Source organism: Monomorium pharaonis, chromosome 1 (assembly GCF_013373865.1).
Source record: "Monomorium pharaonis isolate MP-MQ-018 chromosome 1, ASM1337386v2, whole genome shotgun sequence".
Lineage (NCBI taxonomy): Eukaryota > Metazoa > Arthropoda > Insecta > Hymenoptera > Formicidae > Monomorium > Monomorium pharaonis.
In genome coordinates this window covers 17,439,248-17,461,476 of record NC_050467.1, presented here as the reverse complement: position 1 = coordinate 17,461,476, position 22,229 = coordinate 17,439,248, and the positions used below count along the sequence as shown (strand labels likewise).

At 27.5% G+C, this 22,229-nt stretch overlaps 1 long non-coding RNA gene across 4 annotated transcripts; it reads right to left on the bottom strand.

Moving 5' to 3' along the window:
• Positions 1 to 3,928: 3,928 nt before the first annotated feature.
• LOC105832293 lies at positions 3,929 to 21,810 on the bottom strand. 4 transcript variants are annotated; one of them, XR_004963207.1, is made up of 15 exons: positions 20,578 to 21,810; positions 17,636 to 18,399; positions 15,320 to 15,558; positions 12,912 to 13,105; positions 12,630 to 12,742; positions 9,207 to 9,434; positions 8,918 to 9,128; positions 8,570 to 8,735; positions 8,417 to 8,496; positions 8,205 to 8,300; positions 8,014 to 8,143; positions 7,680 to 7,857; positions 7,465 to 7,607; positions 7,248 to 7,389; positions 3,929 to 4,428 (listed from the first exon to the last, which is right to left on the bottom strand). It is a non-coding gene; the product is annotated as a nose resistant to fluoxetine protein 6 (long non-coding RNA). The 4 variants fall into 4 exon arrangements; XR_004963315.1 differs by having other exon boundaries at positions 3,929 to 4,424; XR_004963404.1 differs by lacking the exon at positions 3,929 to 4,428 and having other exon boundaries at positions 7,163 to 7,389; positions 17,636 to 17,894; positions 18,214 to 18,399.
• Positions 21,811 to 22,229: the final 419 nt, after the last annotated feature.

Here is a 22,229-nt window from a genome sequence, read left to right as displayed (position 1 = left end):
GGCACTAATCTAATAAATTATTGTTGATAATTTATGTTATGACTTTACGTCTCAGCAGCAGTCATTATGTCTTTTGCCAGTTCAATCATGCTAATAGTCAATCTCAATAGATACACATATTGCTGATAAATATTTCCGTTATAGCGTTTTATTGGCGATTGTCATGGAAGGCTCAGGTTCTACTGCATTACTTTCTCCAAATTCGGCAAACCTCTCTCATTTTTTTACACAAACCCCTCTTTTACTTTCGCTATATACCTCTCTCTACTCTCTCGACATCGCCAATGGAATCGCTCGAATGCAAGAAAAAATAAGTTTTTTTAAAAATAAAATTTCTATTTAACCAATTTTTTAAACGTTTTATTTAGATTCTTTTTTTAAAGATGAAATAAAAATTTTTGTAACTATTGTATAACTGCTGGTGTCACTTAATAATTTTTTTATTTTTAAAATATATTTGGCTTTATTAAAAGCTAGAGTGACATTAATTACCTTTGTAAAAATGACATCAAAAAACTTCCTTAAATTCAAAAGTTTTTTTGTAAAGATTTAAAATGCTGTTGTCATTGTTGTTAAGAGTTGGACATTTAATTAAAAAACTCTGGAATTGAGAGATGAATACATTTCTTATCTTTATGATAGTATCAGGATCCATATATTTATTGTAATTTTCCAAGTCTTGGATAAATTTGTGCATAGCTTTTTTTGTTCACCTGCGCACCGACAAAGTTGTCAATTTTAAAACATAGTTTTTTGTCGGAATATGTAATATTAAATTTAATTGTAAAATATGTAAAATATGTAAATAAAATATATAAAGTAAATTGACTAGTAATTTAATATTTTTTGATGCTAATAAGCATTTATAAAATGTTGCCTTAATTAAATTTTCCCCTCAAAAACGGTAAAGAAGTTATTGCGAAAAATAATACCTTAGCCAGGGTTTAACCTGGATCTTCCTTTCCGTGAGGATGTCCTAGTCAGATTCAATTTATTTCTGGAATTTAATTAAAGTAACATGTTATAGATACTTATTAGCATAAAAAAATATTAAACTACTAGGCAATTTAATTGTTCACACCGTTCAAACTGTGTTTTAAGATTGACGAATTTATTGGCGCGCAATTTATGCTAATAATTGTAAATTTAAGTGAATTTAAGTGATTAATTATACACGCGAACACATATTTAGTGTTGGCTCGTACAGGCAATGTTAAATACATATATTTTTTATTTTAAAAATGATTTGAGCCGGTAATAAAAATTTTCTATTAGATATTTGAATACACGTGGCCTGAAAAGTGCATTATCTTATTTGTTTACACATATATTGATTATTGCTAAAAGTATTATTATATGTCTCGGTGATCAAATTGGCTACGTATCAGGATCGAATTTTTTTGCAAATGATCAGACGCCAAATTTTTGTTTTACTATAATCCCGTTGATTAATTTAACTAATGATATGTTATATGTTTATATGAATTGTTTATTTAACAATTTTCTTTTAGATTAAAATACTTTTGTGTTTTATGTGTAATAAAATATTTGGCTAGTTATATAATTTAATATTTGTTTTTGAACACTTAAAATATACATTGTTTATATGTAGAAAAATTTCTTGGAATTGATATTATATTTAAATTGTTTTAAAAAGTTTTTATTTAGATTAAAATTTTTTATGAAAGGAATGTTTTTGGTTTAGGATGTAGAACGGTACTTTTCTTATATACTTGACTGGACTTATATACTTGATCGGAAATTTTTTTGAAAAAAGATTTTGTTTAAGGATTTCACTTTTTTTGTAAAGGAGAATAGAAAAAATGATCGATTTTTGCCCCTAGCCGGCAAATAAAATTGATGTGTTTTCTTATAGTTTTTTGATCGTGGAATAACGTGGTAATATTTGTTTTGTCCGAAAATGTTAGGAAATGTGTTAAAAACTAAATTCAAGTGCGAATCCGCATTATACCGTTTTTTGCAAATAATTACATAGTGGTATTTTTTGTCTTAAAATGCGAGAAAAAAGGCCTAAAACAGAGATAAAAGCGTGATTATTGCGAAGAATCTAATACTAATGATATTTTCTTATGGATGATAGTGGTCGGATTTTTGTCTTCAAATGAGGCAGAGCAAATTCATGTACTTTTAAAAATTTTTTGTTGTAGAGTCACACGAAAAAAATCATTTTGTTCTAGTAAAATGTGCTCTTGAAGTCTTGTTTGATGACTATAATTAAAGTAAAATTATATAAAATATAATTAAAGTATAATTACATAAAATATTTTTTTTACTTAAATTTATTTATCAAATAATTTGTCAATTTTTAATTATTTATGTTAAAAAATGCGAACATTTTGCTTTTTAATATTTTTTGTTTAGTGATTATTATTATGATTGGCTTCTACACTTTCAGCTCTTAAAAGAAATCAAGAGCAAAAATCAATCACATTAAAGAACATTGAATGCTCACTGAACAAAAAAAGAAGGATAATACTTGCCTACCAACTTCTAATCATCTTGAAATCGAAAGTATTTTCTCTACTTTCTAAACAATACGAGCGTAACCATATGGTGCTCGGCAAAATTATTTCTAAAAACTCAGAAATAGTTTTATGAGTTTAAATACAATAAATCATTAATAATAAATTATTAATCCTTTACAACACACTGAGTGGTTGCCACCCATGGCAATTTTCAAACAGCTGTATTTTTTAAAAATTTAGTTTATCTGAAAAAAATTAAAATTCCCAAAAATTGGAATAAATAGAGGAGAAGGTGGTAATATGGCCAGTGCGGATAATACGGCCACCCATATTATCTCTATATACATATTTAATATTGCCTGTACCAGTCAACACTAGATGTTTGTGTGTATAATTAATTATTTAAATTTACAATCATCAGCATATACTGCGCGCCGATAAATTCGTCAGTTTTAAAACACAGTTTTTTGTCGGAATATGTATAGAGAAGAAGGTGATATTATGGCCATTTATATATCTCCGTTATTGGCTAACAAATTTTAATAATTATTTATGGAATAATTTGTTTAACAGCCTGTCGTTATGAAGTGGCGTTAATATGGCAATACACAATAGCCAACATTTGTTATAAGGCATTTTTAGTTTCGAACATTTCGAAATTTTTTAAGGTACATTTTAACATTTAATTACACATATTTTCTTATTTTTTTAACTTAAACGTATTATTGCACAAATTTACGTATGTACACTTGAGTATTTTTTTGTTACTTAACTATTTATTCGGCTGTACACATTTCGATTTATACAAAGTTAAACAATGACATAGAATTTTGTTAATATAGCTACCGAAGCGTGCTGGTAATAGTCACTTTCAATCATCTTTATATCGAAGAAATTCCTTGATATATCGATTGTCATTCTACTGTTAACCTATAATTTGTCATGTATAAATTTTTATCGCGACAGAAGGAAGAGATTATGTATAAACCTAAAAATCCTACCTATGTTTATATTTATTAAGTAAGTCTGTTTTTTCTAACATAACAATTTATTTTATATAAATATATAATTGTATAACAAAATATTGTAATTTTTTAAAACAAAACCAATTTTTTATATTTATTTTTATATTATTTTTGTAGTTGCCACATTACTATCCCTATTTTTCTTTGACCCATTATGCGGTGTCGTTACATTTTAATAAATAATACGTAATATAGTATATATTTCATAACTTTGAATCTAAAATGTAACGAACAATATTTTAATGCAAAGTATTTTAATGAAATAATCACTAAGTTTCAATTAAAAATATTAATTATTAACAAAGTTATTGTATAAAATGTAAATGGTTGGTCATATTATCACGTTCTCCTTTATTATTCTTTGGTTGACATTCGTAGTTTGGTTTTTTATTAGTATAACCGAAGTTTATACTAGTATTTTATTAGTATAAACCGAATAGTTTGCTTTAATACAAAATTGCTTTCTTACAATCTGCTTTACATACTAAAATAGTAATTACTTAAAATTACAATGTTTCTCACAATCAAAATCATAATGACATTATATACGTGTAACATTTCCATATAGCACATGTAGATACTAAGAATGTTTAAAGGATATTGCAGCAGTATATTGCGTAAATTTTGAAAATATTTGAGATACGTACTACTATTTATTGAGAACATACTGAATAGATTCCTATTTCCGCCTTTTTCTACTTCGTAGAATATACTGAGAATATTTTGCAGTAAATACCAAAAATTTTACTAGTATCAACGTAGAACCGATTATAAAATATGAACAATATATATATATACTTATTATGTTAGCTGGGCATCGGGTGACGACGATGATGACAATGACAATACTCACGTGAAAATTTCGCCTTGCATATGGCTAGGTTTTGGAGTTTTTCTAAATTCTGTTTAGCATCTATCTAGAAAAAAAATGGCTAGTAGCAAGCTGTATATGTAACCTTTTGAATCTTAGCCCCTAAACATATAATCTATGCAAAAAGTAGCTAGTTCCTAGCTTTTCTCGCTACTTCCTAGCTACTGCATAAGACCAAGGGATCAAGGATTAAAATTTTATTTTTATATTTTCTCAATTCTCGGAAGCTCTATTCAAGTTGCAAAAGCCCAAGCGACTCTCTTCGAGTGATAAAAATGATACTACACTGCTAGGCCTATTGAGCTCACTACACACATCGGGAGATAATTCGTTGGCCGGTACTGTATGTAGATATTATATGCACGATAGATCTATGAATTAAGCAACATCAATAATAATTGATGAAGAAATCATTTACTTATGGAATATGATGTTATTACAATTTTTCCAATAGTCCCTGATGGAAATATATTACTGAAAATTTTACTGAAAATCTCTCTCAGTTGACCCCTTTTCACTAAGATTCAGTAAGATTCGTTACATTTAATTGAAATTAATTAAAATTGATTAAGGTTTCTTTAAGATTCATTAAAATTCATATAATTTATTTTTTTGTTAAATAACAATAAAATAAATTTAATGAATTTTATAAAATTTCAATGAATTTTTAATGAATTTTAATAAATTTTATAAATGAGTTTTAATGAATTTTAATGAATTTTAATGAATTTTATAAAATTTTAATGAATTAAATCAGTTTGAATAAATTATAATGAATTTAATGAATTTCAATGAAATGGGTCAATTGAAAGAGATTTTCAATAAAATATTTCCATCAGCAGTTTCATCGATATGGTTCATTGATATAAGATTTTTTTTATATTAATAAATTTAATCGTGCACTTGTTATTTGATTGTTATGCATAATTGGACTTTCAATCTTCGTTGAGTTACATTTTTATCTATTCTACAATCCACATTGTTTTGAATTTATATTGAGGAAAAATTGAAATAAAAAGTTCATAAAAGAATTCAAAAGACTCAGATGCCGATGACAGACCCACCAAATACCAAGTTACATGTAACGTGCCTGTTAGTTGTAATTTCCCACTCAACAATGTAATTGTAATATAACACGTGTATCATACTGTCATTAATTATATTATTGAGTGGGAAATTACAACTAACAGGCACGTTACATGTAACTTTGTGTTTGGTGGAGACTCGTCGTGCGTGCGCTGGCGGGTATATTAACAATTAAGTATGGTTAGTACTTGGATGGGTTACCAATGACATAGAAATACAAAAACTGATCTGTAAACTATGTATAATAAATAAATTTTCTCAGTCATAAAACAAATAAATGAATAAATGAATGAACTGGGCGTGTCTCAATGGACATTAGACTCATGAAATCAACAACTTGCAAAGTGATTGTTGACATACAAACGTCCAGATAATAAATTTGCCGATATCTTAATTTTCTTTCTCTTTCTTAATAAAATTATGTTATTAACTATAATCATTTTATGATGATATTATTGTGTCCATTAAATCCGTTTATCTGTGTTGACCAATCGATATATTGATTTTGAAAAAAGAGCGTTGTAAGCTGACAAAAGCTTGACAAAATAAAACAACGAAGTTGAAGCCCGCAAAGGCGGACGCTTTACTGTTTTCTGAATTTCAATAAAATTTTGCAGTTCTTAAAAGTGAAAGAATAAGTTTCCTTTGCGTCTGCGGTTGCGCGTAACAATATATATTTGGTATTATAATAATGCGTATTATTATTTATTTTACTTTCTTTTATTTTCTTTAGTTTTTTATTCCATTGTTTATATCTTCAAAAATTTTTTTTAAATATAACATTTTCTTAATCTTAAAATATTGGGGGACCAGAAAATAATGTCGTTTCTGCGCATGTCGATATTCCTTTGTCATTTATCAGCTCATTGTGTACTTCAAAGTCGTACCAAAGACATTTTGAGGTTAGAGTGACTTGTTTACTCGTAAATAATTAAATCTTAAATTGTTTTTGCAATTTATAGTGAAATGGCTAGCCAAATACCAGAAGAGGTACATATCTGGCATTGTATGGTTTTTGAGTTTTACAAGGGTAGTAAAACGCAACAGTTGCTACCAAAAATATTTGCGATGTTTATCCAAGTGCATTAGACGTTCGTAAATGCCAAAGGTGGTTTTCTAAGTTCAAATCCGGTAATTTTGATCTTTTCGACTCGGATGGTGTCCAAAATGCTATCTCCAGATATTTTGCTCAAAAACCAATTTATTTTTATCGATCCGGTATTGAAAATTTGCACACTAAATGGCAAAATGTTATTGATAACGAGGGTGATTACATCATTGATTAAAAATAAATATTTATCTGTTTGAATTTAATGTAAAAAAAACGACATTACTTTCCGGTCCCCCTATAATATTTGCTTTAAAGTTTTCTTTCTAAAATGTACATTCGAAATATTTAAATAATTCTGAACTTCGAGCATGCGTATAATCCCGTAGAAAAAAATTATGCAAAAATTACTGCACAAAAAATTGCATATTTTTCTGCACTAAAATTGCATGAATTTCTGCAGTTTTTATAGATTTTTGTACAAAGTTTTCGCCTTCAAAATTTTTCTGCACAATATTTTGCAGAATTTTATGTAATGTTATCTGAAGTTTTTTGCTTTCAGAAAAAATTACATAAAATTCTGTAAAATATTTTGTAGAAAAATTCTAAAGGCGAAAATTTTGTACAAAAATCTCTAAAAACTACAGAAATTTATGCACAAAAATATGCAATTATTTGTGCAGTAATTTTTGTATAATTTTTTCTTATATTATACAGTATTATATATCTACCTGCAAATTATACTTCTCTATGTATCTTATTACAGTATGACATAAACATTCGCATTAACAGGATACAAGGTATTTCCACCATCAAAGACAATATATAAGCACAAAGGTAACTGATCGTAATGTATCCCACACACAGAACAATCTGGACATAAAAAGTAAAGTTAATAAAGTTAATACATTGTCTCTTAATATTCAAATTTTTAACATTTATACTTACCCCAGACATAAGTTCAAAATGAATTGATGTTTCACTATAATACCTAATCGATCGTATGACGATAGGATTTAAAAGATAAGCACAATACGTGAGTCTGCTAAGAGGGATCCAGATTTTAAGCGACAGTAACTTGTTAACGATACCTATAACAAAATGTATATATATATGTATATTGTTTTGATAAGATAAATTTATGTATTAATTATTAAACAAACCTCCGTGTTTAGTAGAACACGCTATTACAATCCATGCTATACATATGGCCCAAACTGTTTTATGAAAAGCAACATAAATAGCAGTAGCTAAAACGGATTCGAGTCGCTTGTAAAGTAACACGAAAATGTTACAAGCGCTGGCAAAACAAAAAATGCACCAACAGAGAATTACAATCTTCTAAAATTAATATGACAAGTTATTATAATAAGTTTTTATTTATACATTTTTATATTAAATATTAATTTATAGTAAAAATTAATAAACAATTATTTTATTTTATAATTATTTAAATATCCATTTTTTTAAAAACTTTGTACAAGAATGATACTTAACTCTTTTCAAGAAGATACTATTGTTTAATTTTATTAAAGTATACCCTGCAATTATTCCAATAATATATGAATTTATTCTCATCCATGGTGGGATGTATAAAATATCTTGCAGTGTATACAATTTATTTATTCTGTAACAATAAATGTTCTTTTAAATTATTTCTTTATAAAGAAGATATTTTAATAACTTACGTTGGTACATATGCATAAATGTATGATATATAACCGCTAAGAATGATGGAGCCTACTAAAAGTGTACCCAATATCAGAACAGCAGCGTAAGAGTACCTATAATTAAAAAATATATATATATTTAGATATACATATACGGAAGAGACACATTTTTTAAATATAATACAGCGTAAAACACATACATATATCTACTACTATTACAGATTACTTACATAGTCGATAAAATTAATATTGCCACAGTGATAATATAAAATTGCATTTCATTAGCTAGATACCAGCTCCAACTCATGCACTGTTGTAAAATTTCAGAAAGTTTTTATATTTAAACATATTACTAAGCCGATTTTAATCAAACGTGTTCATACCATTGCATCGATACCGAAGAAATTATTTATGTACAGAAGATTTCTCCACCAGTATTTCGGGCAAGTTTCATGCGACCTCTCGTACATATAAATTTGCGATACATTGTCAAACCAAACGGAACTTAATTGTAATATTCCTAACGCCATCATGTATGCTGGTGTTAGCCTTAACAAAATTTTAATTATTAGTATGTAAAAAATAATAATTATTTACTTATATATTAGGATTAAAAAAATAACTTTTAAACTTTACGTACATACGTATATATTATAATAAACGTAAACATTTATTTTATTGATGAATGTAATAATTTTATTATATTGATTTTATTATATGAAAAAACATACCGAATAAATCTTTTTAGTACACGGATAAAGAATTCAGTTAATTTCTCTCTGCATTGAATAGGTTTAATCAATATTTTATCTCTTAAATACATATAAGTTAACAAAAATCCACTTGAAAAAAAGTAAATATCGACTGTTACTAGTCCAATAAATAAGTCACATAAATAACCAGTATAATTTTCAATAAATCTCCACAACACTATTTTATTATCTGTAATAAAAAACAATTTTTATTACATGAGAGAAATAAAAATACAAGTGATGAAAAAATATTCTAAATTTTACTCGCCAAGAGAATCCAATGTAAAATATACACTGTGGATTACAATTATTCCACACATATTAAAAAATTTTAAGCAGTGAATGCTTGGTATTGTTTCAGCATCTAATTTTGTACTAAATATTTTTCTCGTATTTGTATAAGCGGAGAAACATATTAGTATTTTTCCAATTACACTTTTCCAATGTAACGACGAATTTAATTTTATTTCCCTTTCTTCAGACACGTCTTTGATACCTAAATTATGTTTCGAAACATTTAGTAACACATTAATATAAAAATAAAAAAGGTTAAGATAAAAATTAATATCAAACAAGATAAATTTATAAATATACATATGTACAAACGTACATACATATTCAGACAGCACAAACATTCAATGGACATCCGTGTTCTAAATATATTTATACTTGAGTTATTTAGGATCGGTTATTTGAACGTCTTGGTAACTTATCAGATAAATATGTGTCTGTCTTTATTTATTTATGAAAAAAAACAAAGATAGACATATGCTTGACTATTAGGTAAATATAAGTAAGAAGTTGGAACAACCGGCTTTTAAAGATGTTTATTTTACGTACGTTTGAAAAAAATTATCGCTTAAAAAAATTCTTGTGTAAAATATATAATTGTTAACTCTTTTTGATATGTAATAGAAATGATATATGAGAAAAACATTTCTTTGAGAAATTCCTGGATCAGATTTCAAACCCTTCGAGTTGACGAAGTTCAACTATATCATCTTTCTGTGGTCATGATCAAGGTCTATAGATGAACGACGGGAGGGGAAGGAAGGTTTTCGCATGAGCGCCATTTTGGGACTATAAAATGTATGTGTAGTGTTTGTTGTACGAGAAGAGTGAGTAGTAGTACAAATGGAATGTGGGAAAGGTGGAATTGATGCATCGTATTGTCCCCGGTCCCATGTTGGGGCCAAACGTGCAACAATGAATTCGAAGACTTTCTTTCCTCTCCCATCGTTCATCTACAGACCTTGATCAAGATGAAGTGCAAACAAAAAGAATAGATGCGCCTCTTAAATAATGTACAAATTGTATTAAAATTATCTGAATTTTTAAAAATAGAATCCCTAATTTTTATTACACGTTTTTTGTAATTGACATTGAAACGTGAAAATAATGATGATATGAGTTTTTTTGATCGTTTACTCTATTATAGGTGAAGTGATTGTTTTTAATGCAAATTGAGGTTAATTTGTTAGCAAATTATCAATTGCAAAGTATTATAAAATAAAACAGATTAATATCTATAGAATATAACAAATTAACTTGTATACAGAACTTTAAGGAGTAATAACTATGTAAGCTTGTTTTCGACACTTAATTTTGAGAATTTTTTTACGGAAGAAAAAAATTAATGAAAAATTTATTTTTGTAGGTTTATTACACATATATTAAAGATTACAAATTAATTTTTTTTTATATTTAATACATAATAAAGATACAAATCTGGAAATATGTATGAAAGTAATTTGCATTTATTACCTTTCCGGCCAAGCAACGCTCTTTGGAAAAAGGACCTGCGTTTGCGAGTCGCTACAGTGTCACTTTGTATATTAAATAAATAAATAAAAAAATTTGTATTGCTTATAATGTGTTTAATAAACCCACATAAATAATTTTTCCATTTATTCTTTTCCCTTCCGTAAAATTCTCAAAATTAGATATTGAAAACAGGCCACTACATAGGTGTTACCCCTTACGGAGTTAGGTCACTGTAGAATTTATAAAACATCATCACTAAACTCATTATCACTAAACAGATAGAGAGACCGTGTCTCTTCTGATCCGATGGGGGCGTTGGTCACGTGATCAGTTTGCCACTCTCTCTCTCTCTCTCTCTCTTAAAGACTTTCTAAGTTATCGTTTCGCCCAATTTGAAAATTGATCAAATCTTTACGGATTCACTTGAAATTTTTACTGTAGCTTCAACAAAATAGAATTTTTTAGAGAAATACGTACAGATTTTTAATTTTACTGTAAACTTTTTTGTTATAAACCAATTTTACAAATTTCTTGCTATGCTTGTTTTCTCTTTTAATGTTACCAGTTTAACATTGTAATATGAATGGAAATATTATGCCTCTTATATTATGTATCAAAATTATACTTGTACTTTTGCGACGCACATTATCTGTAATTTTACAATTTTTCTTAATACTGCGGCACCTTTTTGTGTATATAATTTATTATCTTGTTTTTTAGATTATTTATCTGAACATATGTCATAGATTTCACTGAGTTTAATGTAACTTATGTATTAATTGCACTTGATAAGAACCTATCTGTTAGCCAAAACGTAGTGCTTGTATTTAATTATATTTGGCCAGTCAGGTCAAGATTGAATTATTTATTTGTGTTTGTTTTTCAAACTTTATGTAATTCTTTTTCTAAAAATAAAAATTTTTTAATATATGTACGCCATTTTCGCAAAAAACAAAATTTCCGTATGTATTTCTATAGAAAATCATGTTTAGATCTTAAAAATTTTTAGGTTTTTGTTTTGGGCCAAAAATTTAGGGAGAAACCCTTTAGCCCATGGGATGCTTTCAAGAAGCAATGACTGTGCTACTGGGCGCCTATCATCGTCATTTTCGATTAAAAAAAAATTAAAACATAATTTTGTATACCTAAAAAGATGAACAATCAAGTAGTTAACTTAAATTTTTTTTCTTGTATTACTTATCTTCGTCAATAGTTGTCCAAAACTTAGGTTGTTTTTTTTCGTGCATCTAACCCCTTAAGATCAAAATTTACAGAATAATTTTATTAATTTATTAGTATATTTTATTGGAATTAATATAGTGCTAACAAATTAACTTGTATTAATCAATTTGTGCTAAAAACAAGCACCTTACCGACCCATATTATTATAAAAATTTTAAATAATCAAAGTAGGCCTAATTTTGGTCTGTTTAGTACTTAAAATAGACATTTCTCAAATGTTCAGAAAAGTAACACAAGATGTCTTTAGAATGTTTAATTTTTTTATTTAAATATCTTTAAGGATCTGATTTGAATGTTTTAAATAATATGCATAGAATGTCCACTACGTACATTTTTAATACGTTTTTAAAATGTCTGTGTGGTGCCTGGATACATATATTCATGTATGCATGCATTCGTACACGTATACATAGATACATATATACATACGCGCAATACGTATACACAAGATATAGTAAAAAAATGTTATTTTGTTAATTATTAACGATATAAAATAACAATTCAATGATTTAGAAAATATGATAAATGATGAAGTAGCAAATAAGTATATTTAATGTTAAGCTAAATAGGTTTAATGTTAAAAAAGTAAGTTTAATTTTTAAAAGATAAAATCTGTAGTACATTAAAATTGTAAGTAACTTATTAAAATGAAAATTTTTAACAGTTTTTTAGATGGTACTCTTACTGTCATCATTTGTTCTTGTCATTATTTTGTCCTTTTTTTGAATATTTTTTTGATGCACAAGCATATCATATATCGTTCCGATTGTTGTCATAAGACAAAGTCCTAAAGATATACTGTAAATAAAACATTTCTTTATTATTTTTTACATTTCTAAAAAAATAAAGATTACAAAATTTTATATTATCATATTTTATTGCAATATAATATTACTATTATATCACAGTGTATATTATTATATTACAGTATTATAAAATAATCGTTATTTTCTTTCTTGAGACGTACCAAATAAAAAATAATGCACCTCCGGATAGCCACATGTCATTATTTTTTAGATCTTTCACTTGGATCAGATAAAGGTGTGCGGAATAAAGATCATTTATTAAGATACTTTTATCATATAATACTTTCTCCAAAATAAAACTTAGATTACTTATAGAGCACGATGCTGGCAGACAAAGTCCTAGCGTTATCACATTCTAAGATAAAACAATATGCTAAAGTATTTTTTTATTCTTTTTATTACATAATAATTATGTAAACTTAAATAAGTATTATAATTAAACACTTAATAGTTGACTCAAATGGCAATTTTTTATTAGAAACTTTAAATAAACATTGCAACGTTTCGACCATCGCTTACGGTCTTTTTCAAGTGACTACAATAATTACGAAAATTTTCAAAATTTAATCTCGGAACATTTGGCGAATCATGGATTTATGCCCGTGAGACCAAAGTTCGAACCTTGAAAGCAATTGCAAATTAAAATCAAATCGAACTAACATATTCCTAAATAAGTTAGTTTTATGAATCTTACGTGTACCATGCTTCATAATTGTGATAATTAGATTAAATATTGTACTTTAAAAATCAATCCGCACTAAAAAGGAGCAACCGTCGAAATGGCAATGTCAAAAAGAGGAACAGTAACAAAAACATTTAATTGTGTTGACATAATAAGTCTGTTATGTAATACATTGGATTTCGATTTTTAGTATCGGATTGTAAATTAATAACATTTTTAATATTTTCTGTGTAAAACGTTTCTGCAATTTCCTTCTTCTTATGTCTTTTGTAATGTAGAATGCGCGATTTTCTTCAATCAAATGTATGATTTATTCACACGATGTTTGCTAACCACGGAGTGATAACTATCTTTTTTTATGTCATTAAAGTATTTATTAATGACGTTTAGTTTGATGAATGTATGAGCCTTACAATTAGTACGGTTGATCTCGTAAACAACCTCCGTTTTTTTTTGTAATTTAAGTTATTCTTATATTTTTTTAAATAATTTTATTCAGTATTTATTTGGCACTGTAAAAAGTCTGTAAGCCAACTTTATTAAAAATGCGACTAACATTTCTACTAACCATGCTGATAAATGGCAAAACTACACTTCTTTCAACTACAAATTTTCTGTTTTTCGAGGTTTTATTGTCTTTGGGAAAATTACCACGCTTTTTAAGTTTATTTATCTTGATATGTATGTGTTTCTTAGTTAACTTTTTGTAAAACAATTGTTGAGGACAATGTTTTCCATGATTTTAATGTTATTTTTGTGAAATTTTTTATTAGAGAGCAGAATTGTTTTTTAATAATCGATTGCTCGATCGACCAAGCTAATATAATAATTACATTAATTTTTTATGGGTGACTAGAATAGAAACTAATATATTGTTTTTAGAACGTTGGTTTTCTGTACCAATTTGTAATTAATTTATTATTCTCTCTAATTATTATCGTGTCCGTAGAAGTAATAGAAGTTATTTAATTCACCTTCATACGTGAATTTAATTTAATAGTAGGTAATATTAAACATTGCAAGTGCATTATCTAAATTATTTCTCGGCAAAATTTACGAAAATGCCGTTGACATATCTGTACAAAACCTTGAATTCGAATTTTAACTATCGCAAACATGCTTTGAATATATAACATGTGTTGCGTTCGCATATTCAAAGCATGGTTGAGGCCTCATTGCATTAGTTTTTACACAGAAAACAACATTGACCACAGGAACAATTATATTTTAAATGAGTTTGCTAAATGTAGAATATTCTTACGTGAAAATGATAATGTTATTGTCACAAAACCAGATTCGACAAAGATCAGATCACGGTGATTATGGATAAATCTGAATACATCAGCAAAATGAATGAAATGCTAAGTGATCAATATGTTTACTTACCATAAGCCAAACAATGGCCTGACTAATAAATTTGTGTCAAAATCGAATCAGTCATTAAAGATACGGCAATGACATTATTGATACACACACTTATAAAAATTTGAATTACATAAAAGGTAATTTCCTGTAATGCTATGACCTGTCAAAGGTTCATAAAAATTCCATTAAAAATTCTAAAATTTTTAATGGAATTTTTATGCTCAATTTTGTTACTCAAGTAGCAATTTTTTATTAGGAACTTCAAATAAACACCACAATGTTTACGAATATCACGCAAGTATCTGGCCACATTATATAGTGGGCTAACCAATTAAAACTAAACTGGTTAGCCCACTATATAATGTGGCCAGATACTTGCGTGATATTCGTAAACATTGTGGTGTTCATTTGAAGTTCCTAATAAAAAATTGCTACCTGAGTCGACTAGTAAGTGTTTAATTATTATTAATATTACTGCGGATAATAAAAAGTTTAATATTTTTTATCTGTTTATAAACTTACCTCGTACAAAAATATATGATATTGAAAAGTACTATTGTGTTTAAAATGAGCAACAAAGTAATTTATTTCAAAAGGTGGAAATTCTTGTTGCGGATTACGATACTGCGTGTTATTTAATATTTTCTGTGATAAGCTTAATGGACTCCTATTCATCGTATCGAGACACTGACTACGACTGCCTAACCAATAATTATTTCCGTAAAGAAAACCTGGTTTAAATCCACCACTGGAATCTAAGACTAACAATAAAAATTAGAATGTCGTTATTTATTTAAAACAAATAAATACTTGCTTTTATTTCTTATTAGTTCTTAATGTTCCCATTCTTAATTCTTTTCTTATTGAAGTTTAAAGCTCGGTTATGCTAAGCAGTTGAATTATAGAAATAAGGCCAAAAAATTTTGTGAAAATAAATTGCGAAGGTCCACAATTCATAAGGAAATGTTAAAGTGACTGTCAAATTTATAAATTAAAAGATTGGGGTCAATGATGTAGAGTCATTTGTGCACATCATTAACGAGATTTCATATATACTTTTTTTTATGAATTTGGAAATCCTTTTCCAGAATTAAAGTACACGTATTAAAGGAGCTTTAGAGTGCTAAAATGCGAAATGTGCTAAAAAAGTCGTGCTCGAGAATTTTTCGTCACAATTTGCGCCATTTATTAGGAGATAAACTGTGCAAGAAAGTGTTGAAATCTCTGACTTTATCCACAGACAAGTGACGTCAAGGGGACCACTTATTTGACGGCTAAACCTGTCTGTTTTACCAACATTCTGTTTAACCATTTAGTTTTGAATTAAATTTATAAAATTGAAAATACTTTTACACATTTAAAGTACGTATACAAATAAACCCGCGGACGATTAGATCAAGACCAAAATGCAAAAAAATGTTTGAAGTTTATTTGTTCATAAAAATATTCGCTTCAAAATACAAGTTATGTATTATAGCTTATACGTACAAATGAATGATACCCCGCAGTTCGGAATAGATTAAGGAATAAGACTATATTTGTCAAATTACGATTACAAGTCGTAAAAAGAGGATCAAATTTTGTTCATTTAAGCGTTTTCACTGAGAAATCTGTAGTGAAAGCACTTAAATGAATAAAATTTGATCTTACAAATAACTTTTTTTTTACGACTTGTAATCGTAATTTGACGAATATAGTCTTATTCCTTAATCTATTCCGAACTGCGGAGTATCATTCATTTGTACGTATAAGCTATAATACATAACTTGTATTTTGAAGCGAATATTGTTAATTGTTTGTTAAACGAATTGTTAAACAAAAGCAAATAAAATGTTTTTTTCTTTACAACTTTGAAGTACTTTTAAAAACGTTCGACTTTTGTTAAAAAAATTTTTTTCTATCTTTTATAGTTTTGAAGATATTTACATGAAAAGGAAAAAAATGATTTTTTTCGAAGGGGTTTTTCACCCCCTCAAAGTAAAAGTTAGCAGAAATGAAAAATAGTTCCCTATTGGGGAACTAACTGCTTTACTTGCATATAATTTTTCAGAATTTTCAGAATTTTCGGGTTCGATAACTTCCCTTGTTAGTGCTGCAGATTAAAGTCATGCTATACAGCACATGAGATTGTATAAACATCTCAGAATATTCTATGGACATTCTAGATAGATTCATAAAATATTCTAGGACGTTTATAGAATATATTGTGCTGTACGGGTGCACAATTCTATGAAATCAATTAAGAGCCAAGCTTATCCGAAAATAATTAGCGTTCGGTAAAACAGACAACTCCAGCATCTCTTTAAGGACGGAGTGGACACTTTTGAATCAGCCATTTTTTCTGAAAAAATGATTATTTTGATTCAAGAAATCTGCAAAGTTTCTTAATTTTCATTTATAACTACTTTAATCTATTAAAATTCAGCAAGAATAGAGAAATTCGAGAAAAGTTCACTTATTTGCTTCCATTTTGTTTTCGCCATCTTAATTTTTTAAAACTGCTGCATGCCTTTCGAAAGTTTAAACTTATAGGAAACGATGTATCCAGGTTTTCGGTGATTTTCAAAAACCATAAATCATAGTAGATTACAGATTTATGAAAAACATTTCGTGAAAATTTCGATTTTTTGTTGAATATCCAGCTGTAACTTTTGAACAAATGGAATTTTCGAAATTCTAACTGCATCTGACAGAGCAACTCCGAAAACATAAGGAATGACATTTACACAATTTTCTTTCACTTTAGTATAAGAAATTATGGCAATAAAAATTGCACAGAAAAAGTGTCCATTCTGTCCTTAAATGGTTAATATTAATATGATTACAAATTTTACCTACCTTTTAAGCCCCACAATATTCGTTGGTTAACAGCATCTCGGAAGTTCTGCAATTCTTTTCCACATGTTGAGTTCAAAAGATCGGCTTTTGAGGCAATAACATAAGCTGGCAATATTTGAGTACCATTAAATTCTTGAGTATGTACAGAAACACAGAATAATACAACTAAGCTTGTATAGATGCACCAAGTAAATTGTAATTGTTGTAACATCATAGGGCTTCTGTTTGTAACAGTAATTCTTATTTCTTCGATAAAAATCTGTATAATGATGAAATCAATTTTGAAAAAAAGCGAACTTATTTTTATCAGAGAATAAAAGTGTCTATGCATAGGAGCGTCAAGCGTCAAAAAAAATTTTTGAGCAAAAACCAGAATGTGACAAATTTAACTTCTTACCACAAACGATAAGGAAATTTACTTTCTGACATGTACAAATTTTCTAACTTGTAATAATAAAAATTTATGAAAAACTGATTCTAATATAAACAACATTAAATATAAATTTTTAATATTGGCAGTGAATATTACAATACGGCATTAGTATAATTGAATAATAACAGTAAGTTAGTTACTCCACCTAATAAAGATTTTAGCATAAAGATAATATTAAGATTGTCTATTTTGATCTCTGCAATGCGTATGTGCGCAATAATGTTAAACGTGCTATCGTATTTTTGCACTTTAATTGCTTTCGTCTGTGCAAACAAAGTTAGAGGCAATCGGGACACGTTTTTGCGGTCAAATGTCTAATTACGTAAGTTTCCTAGACATAAACAAGATCAGTATTAGTATACGCGCGCGCGTCATAAATAAATTCAAGATTCATGCATAAAAGAAAAGATAATAATAAAGATAATAATAAAAGATGACATATATTCTAATTAGTAATTAATTTATCTATAAAATTTTTTTCATAGCCTTATGCAATAGTTTATTAGTACATTCAGAATAAAAATACGTTATACCTTACAGTGTTGTAACTTTAGAGATATAAGAATCATACGTATGTATAATATATGTTTAATAAAAAAATTTATTTTGAAAAATAAATAGCCTACTTAAATATAAAATATTAAATAAAAAATATACATTTTGGTTATAAATTTAGATACACTTGTAGTTTTCTTACGAAAAGTTAAATATCTCGGTGAAAAAGAAATAATAAAAAAATGTTTAAATCTGTGTTAAAGAACAAAGGTAGAATTTAAATCGTTATTTTTATTTTGTCTCTATAATATTTTGTTCCTAAATTACATAAAAGAGTGAGACCAAAAATAGTCTGTTTCGCCACTCTTGAATTCCGATTTGAATTTGGTGCTAAACAAAGTTATATATAAGACATTAATTCGCTAGAAGTTAGATTGATCTCACTTTTTATCTTCAAGATATCAGAGGTCAAAATTTGTATTCTGCAACGCTAACACAAGCACACAAAAAAGAAAAGTGGTCTGTCTCTATTTTAGGCTGTTTTTGGCCTTACTCTTTAAAAAAATATAGAATTTTTTAAAATATATTTGTTTTACACTACAGTTCTGTAATAGAAAAAAACATTATCGCACGAAATTTATTATAAACATATTTATTTTAAAGTAGATAATTTTTTTAAGCTTTGTAATACTTTTTAAAAAATTGATAATTTTTTATAACAATATTAAATTTTATATGTACGAACTCATTTTTTTTAAGTTAAAATCTTTTTTAATGTTATATGTACAACCTGATAAAAAAAGGTGGAAGGTTTTCCTTAAAAGAAAACTATCCACTTGGTGTCTTTTGTTTACCTTTTCTAAAAATCAATTTTGGTTGGATATGTATAACCTGACAATGAAGATCAATTTTAACTACCATAACTCAAAAGCTTTCTGGCCTGGTAACTATTGTAATCTTTGACATATGTTATTTCAACATTACCGAAATCTCCTAATCTATTCCAAAGTATATTCATAATGATATTACATACAACATTAAAAACTACATACTTGAGAACGTTACCATATTAGTGAATATCGTTATAATAACGTTGCAGCAATGACTTTTTGCTTATTGACTAAGTATGTTCTGATTTTAAACATTGTGCAGACATTGTCTAAGACTCAGACAACACCCAGAGGTAAACCTTTAAGATACATATATATTCGTCGAATTTTTTTTTAACAATAAGACTTACGTTATAAAACTTACGTATTATATATGTTTCTAGAAGTAAGTTAGCATATGCCTTTGCAATAGTATTTGATTGTCTTATTTTATAAGAGATTGGAAAAAATAGAAAAGGTCATTTAATAATCTACATTTACAATTATTTTTTTCATTATCTTGCAAAACAAAAAAATAAGCATTTGATTAGTCTTTTTTGCAAGAGATTGCAAAAAGATAGAAAAAGTATTTTAATAATCTACATTTATCATTACTTTTTGCAAAACAGAAAAATAAGCTGTAGATATATGTTCAGGAATATTTATAAATAAAATAAAAATTAATAAAATATAAGCATTTAAGAATTGCGAAACGTTTCATTTGTACCAATTCTTCTTTAGTCGCATACAAACATTATCAATCGTTATTATCAATATAAACAATAACGCATAACTCATAAACATTGAAGAGAGAATATAAAAATGATACACACATAAGTATTTAAGATAAAATAAATTAATAAATTAAAATGCAAATTTAAGTCAATTATAACAACGAATCAGGTGATAAAGTATGTACAATAAGTCAAAAGAAAAAGGTCGATTGTATCAAATAAATGTGATAAAATTAGTTAAACTTTTTTTTTCTTAGTCGAAATAATGGAAAAGTCAGAAAAAATCGATAAAATAATTATTTTTAGACGTCAAAAGAACACAAATATCGAAGTATTTATATAAAAAACTGTTAAACGTATTTACATGCTTAAAATTTAATAGAAAGTAAAATCTAAATAAAAATGACTTACATTATGTGTCGGGATTTATTAAATCGAAAAAGATAGACGATTAATTACAAATTCCGTGTTGTCGATTAAGCGTATAACAGATTTATATAAAACAGCAGTCAAGAACAGTATGATCGTCCGAAACAATTGAAAACTTTTCTCGGTTTACTGAGAAAGATCACGCAAAGCGTATAAAGATGATAGAGTGGGGAGGAGTAATGCTTTACTTGAAGCTATGGGTGTGATTCACTTGATACAAACGCTTCAAAACATTCTATGATTGGTCGAATTCGTAAAATTTTTTGTTCCGATTGATCATTCAAATGCTTCAAAGCATTTGTAGCGTCAAATGGATCGCACCCATACATATGTATGTACATAAGAGAAAGAGGAGTAAGAAGACGATCTTAAGGTTTGTCGATTTTTTCTAATTTCTGTGATAATGTAAAAATAATGCTCTATTTTTTTAAATTCAATAAAGCCTTTTGTATTTATCATAAAAATTAAAAGCTGTTAAATAAATTAGAATTTTAAGAAATTTTGATTTTCTAAGAACGTGTCAATTTCGTCATTTTGTCCCCTTTTATGGATAAGATGACTTTTAGTAGCGAAAGAGTCAAATTAAGTAATATAATTGTAATCTATCTATTGTTTATTATTAAGAGACACGGTAGTGGCTCGCGTCAAGTGAACGCGCAGCGCGAGCCTAACCGTGCTCTTTACGCGAGTACGCGACTTCCCAGCACCAGAGATTATTGGATCTCAGAAACGGCTAAACCGATCGAGTTCTAACTAGACTCAATCGAAAGCTTGCAGTCGATTTGTATTAGAAAACTGTTTTTGTTTTTCCTCTATGTATTCTATGAGAGGAGATATCGCTACGCAAAGTCCAAATATCGAAAATTTCTATTAAGAAAAAAACGTTCGTCATTGTCGTCAAGCTTATAGGTACCTAAGGGGCGAGAGAAGTCAGACGAGGAAATGTACGGTTTGTTGCTTTGACACCAGTGGCGCTAACTTTCTATGATAAGTAGAGAAGTAGAGACCCTGAAAGGGGAGACTGGCATAAGTGGACCAACTTTGGATTGGCTTGATACGGAATGGCGGAGCCAATCAATGATAAGTGGAAACGCGGAAAATTTGAATAAAAATTTAAGAAATAAAAGCAAATTACAGTTTAACATCAGTTTTATTTAATCACAATATTGAATAAACATTACAAATATAAATGAACTGGCCATAAGTAAACATAAACATAAAAAATAATAAAATATAAAATGATAAACATATATATATAAAAACAAAAAATAATAATAAAATATAAAAGAATAAACATATATATATATGGAAACAAAATTAGTTTTGTACTTAAATATATACGCACTAACTAAACTAAACACTACACGTGCCTAAAGTGTATCTGAATGAGATGAGACATAAGGTATGTCTTAAAAATGATTGGATAGAATATTTCATTTGAGAACATTTTTGTCTTAAGGACTTAAGAACAGTCTTCAATTATATTTACGTTTGTCCAATTATATTACGTCTCCGATTATAGTTACAGGAGATATTTACGTTTAAAGTATATGATAAATAATGAGAAAACATTTGTTTAATTTTTTTCTTTGAGCCTTTTTTAATTGTCATCGAGTTTAATTATATGTAGATAA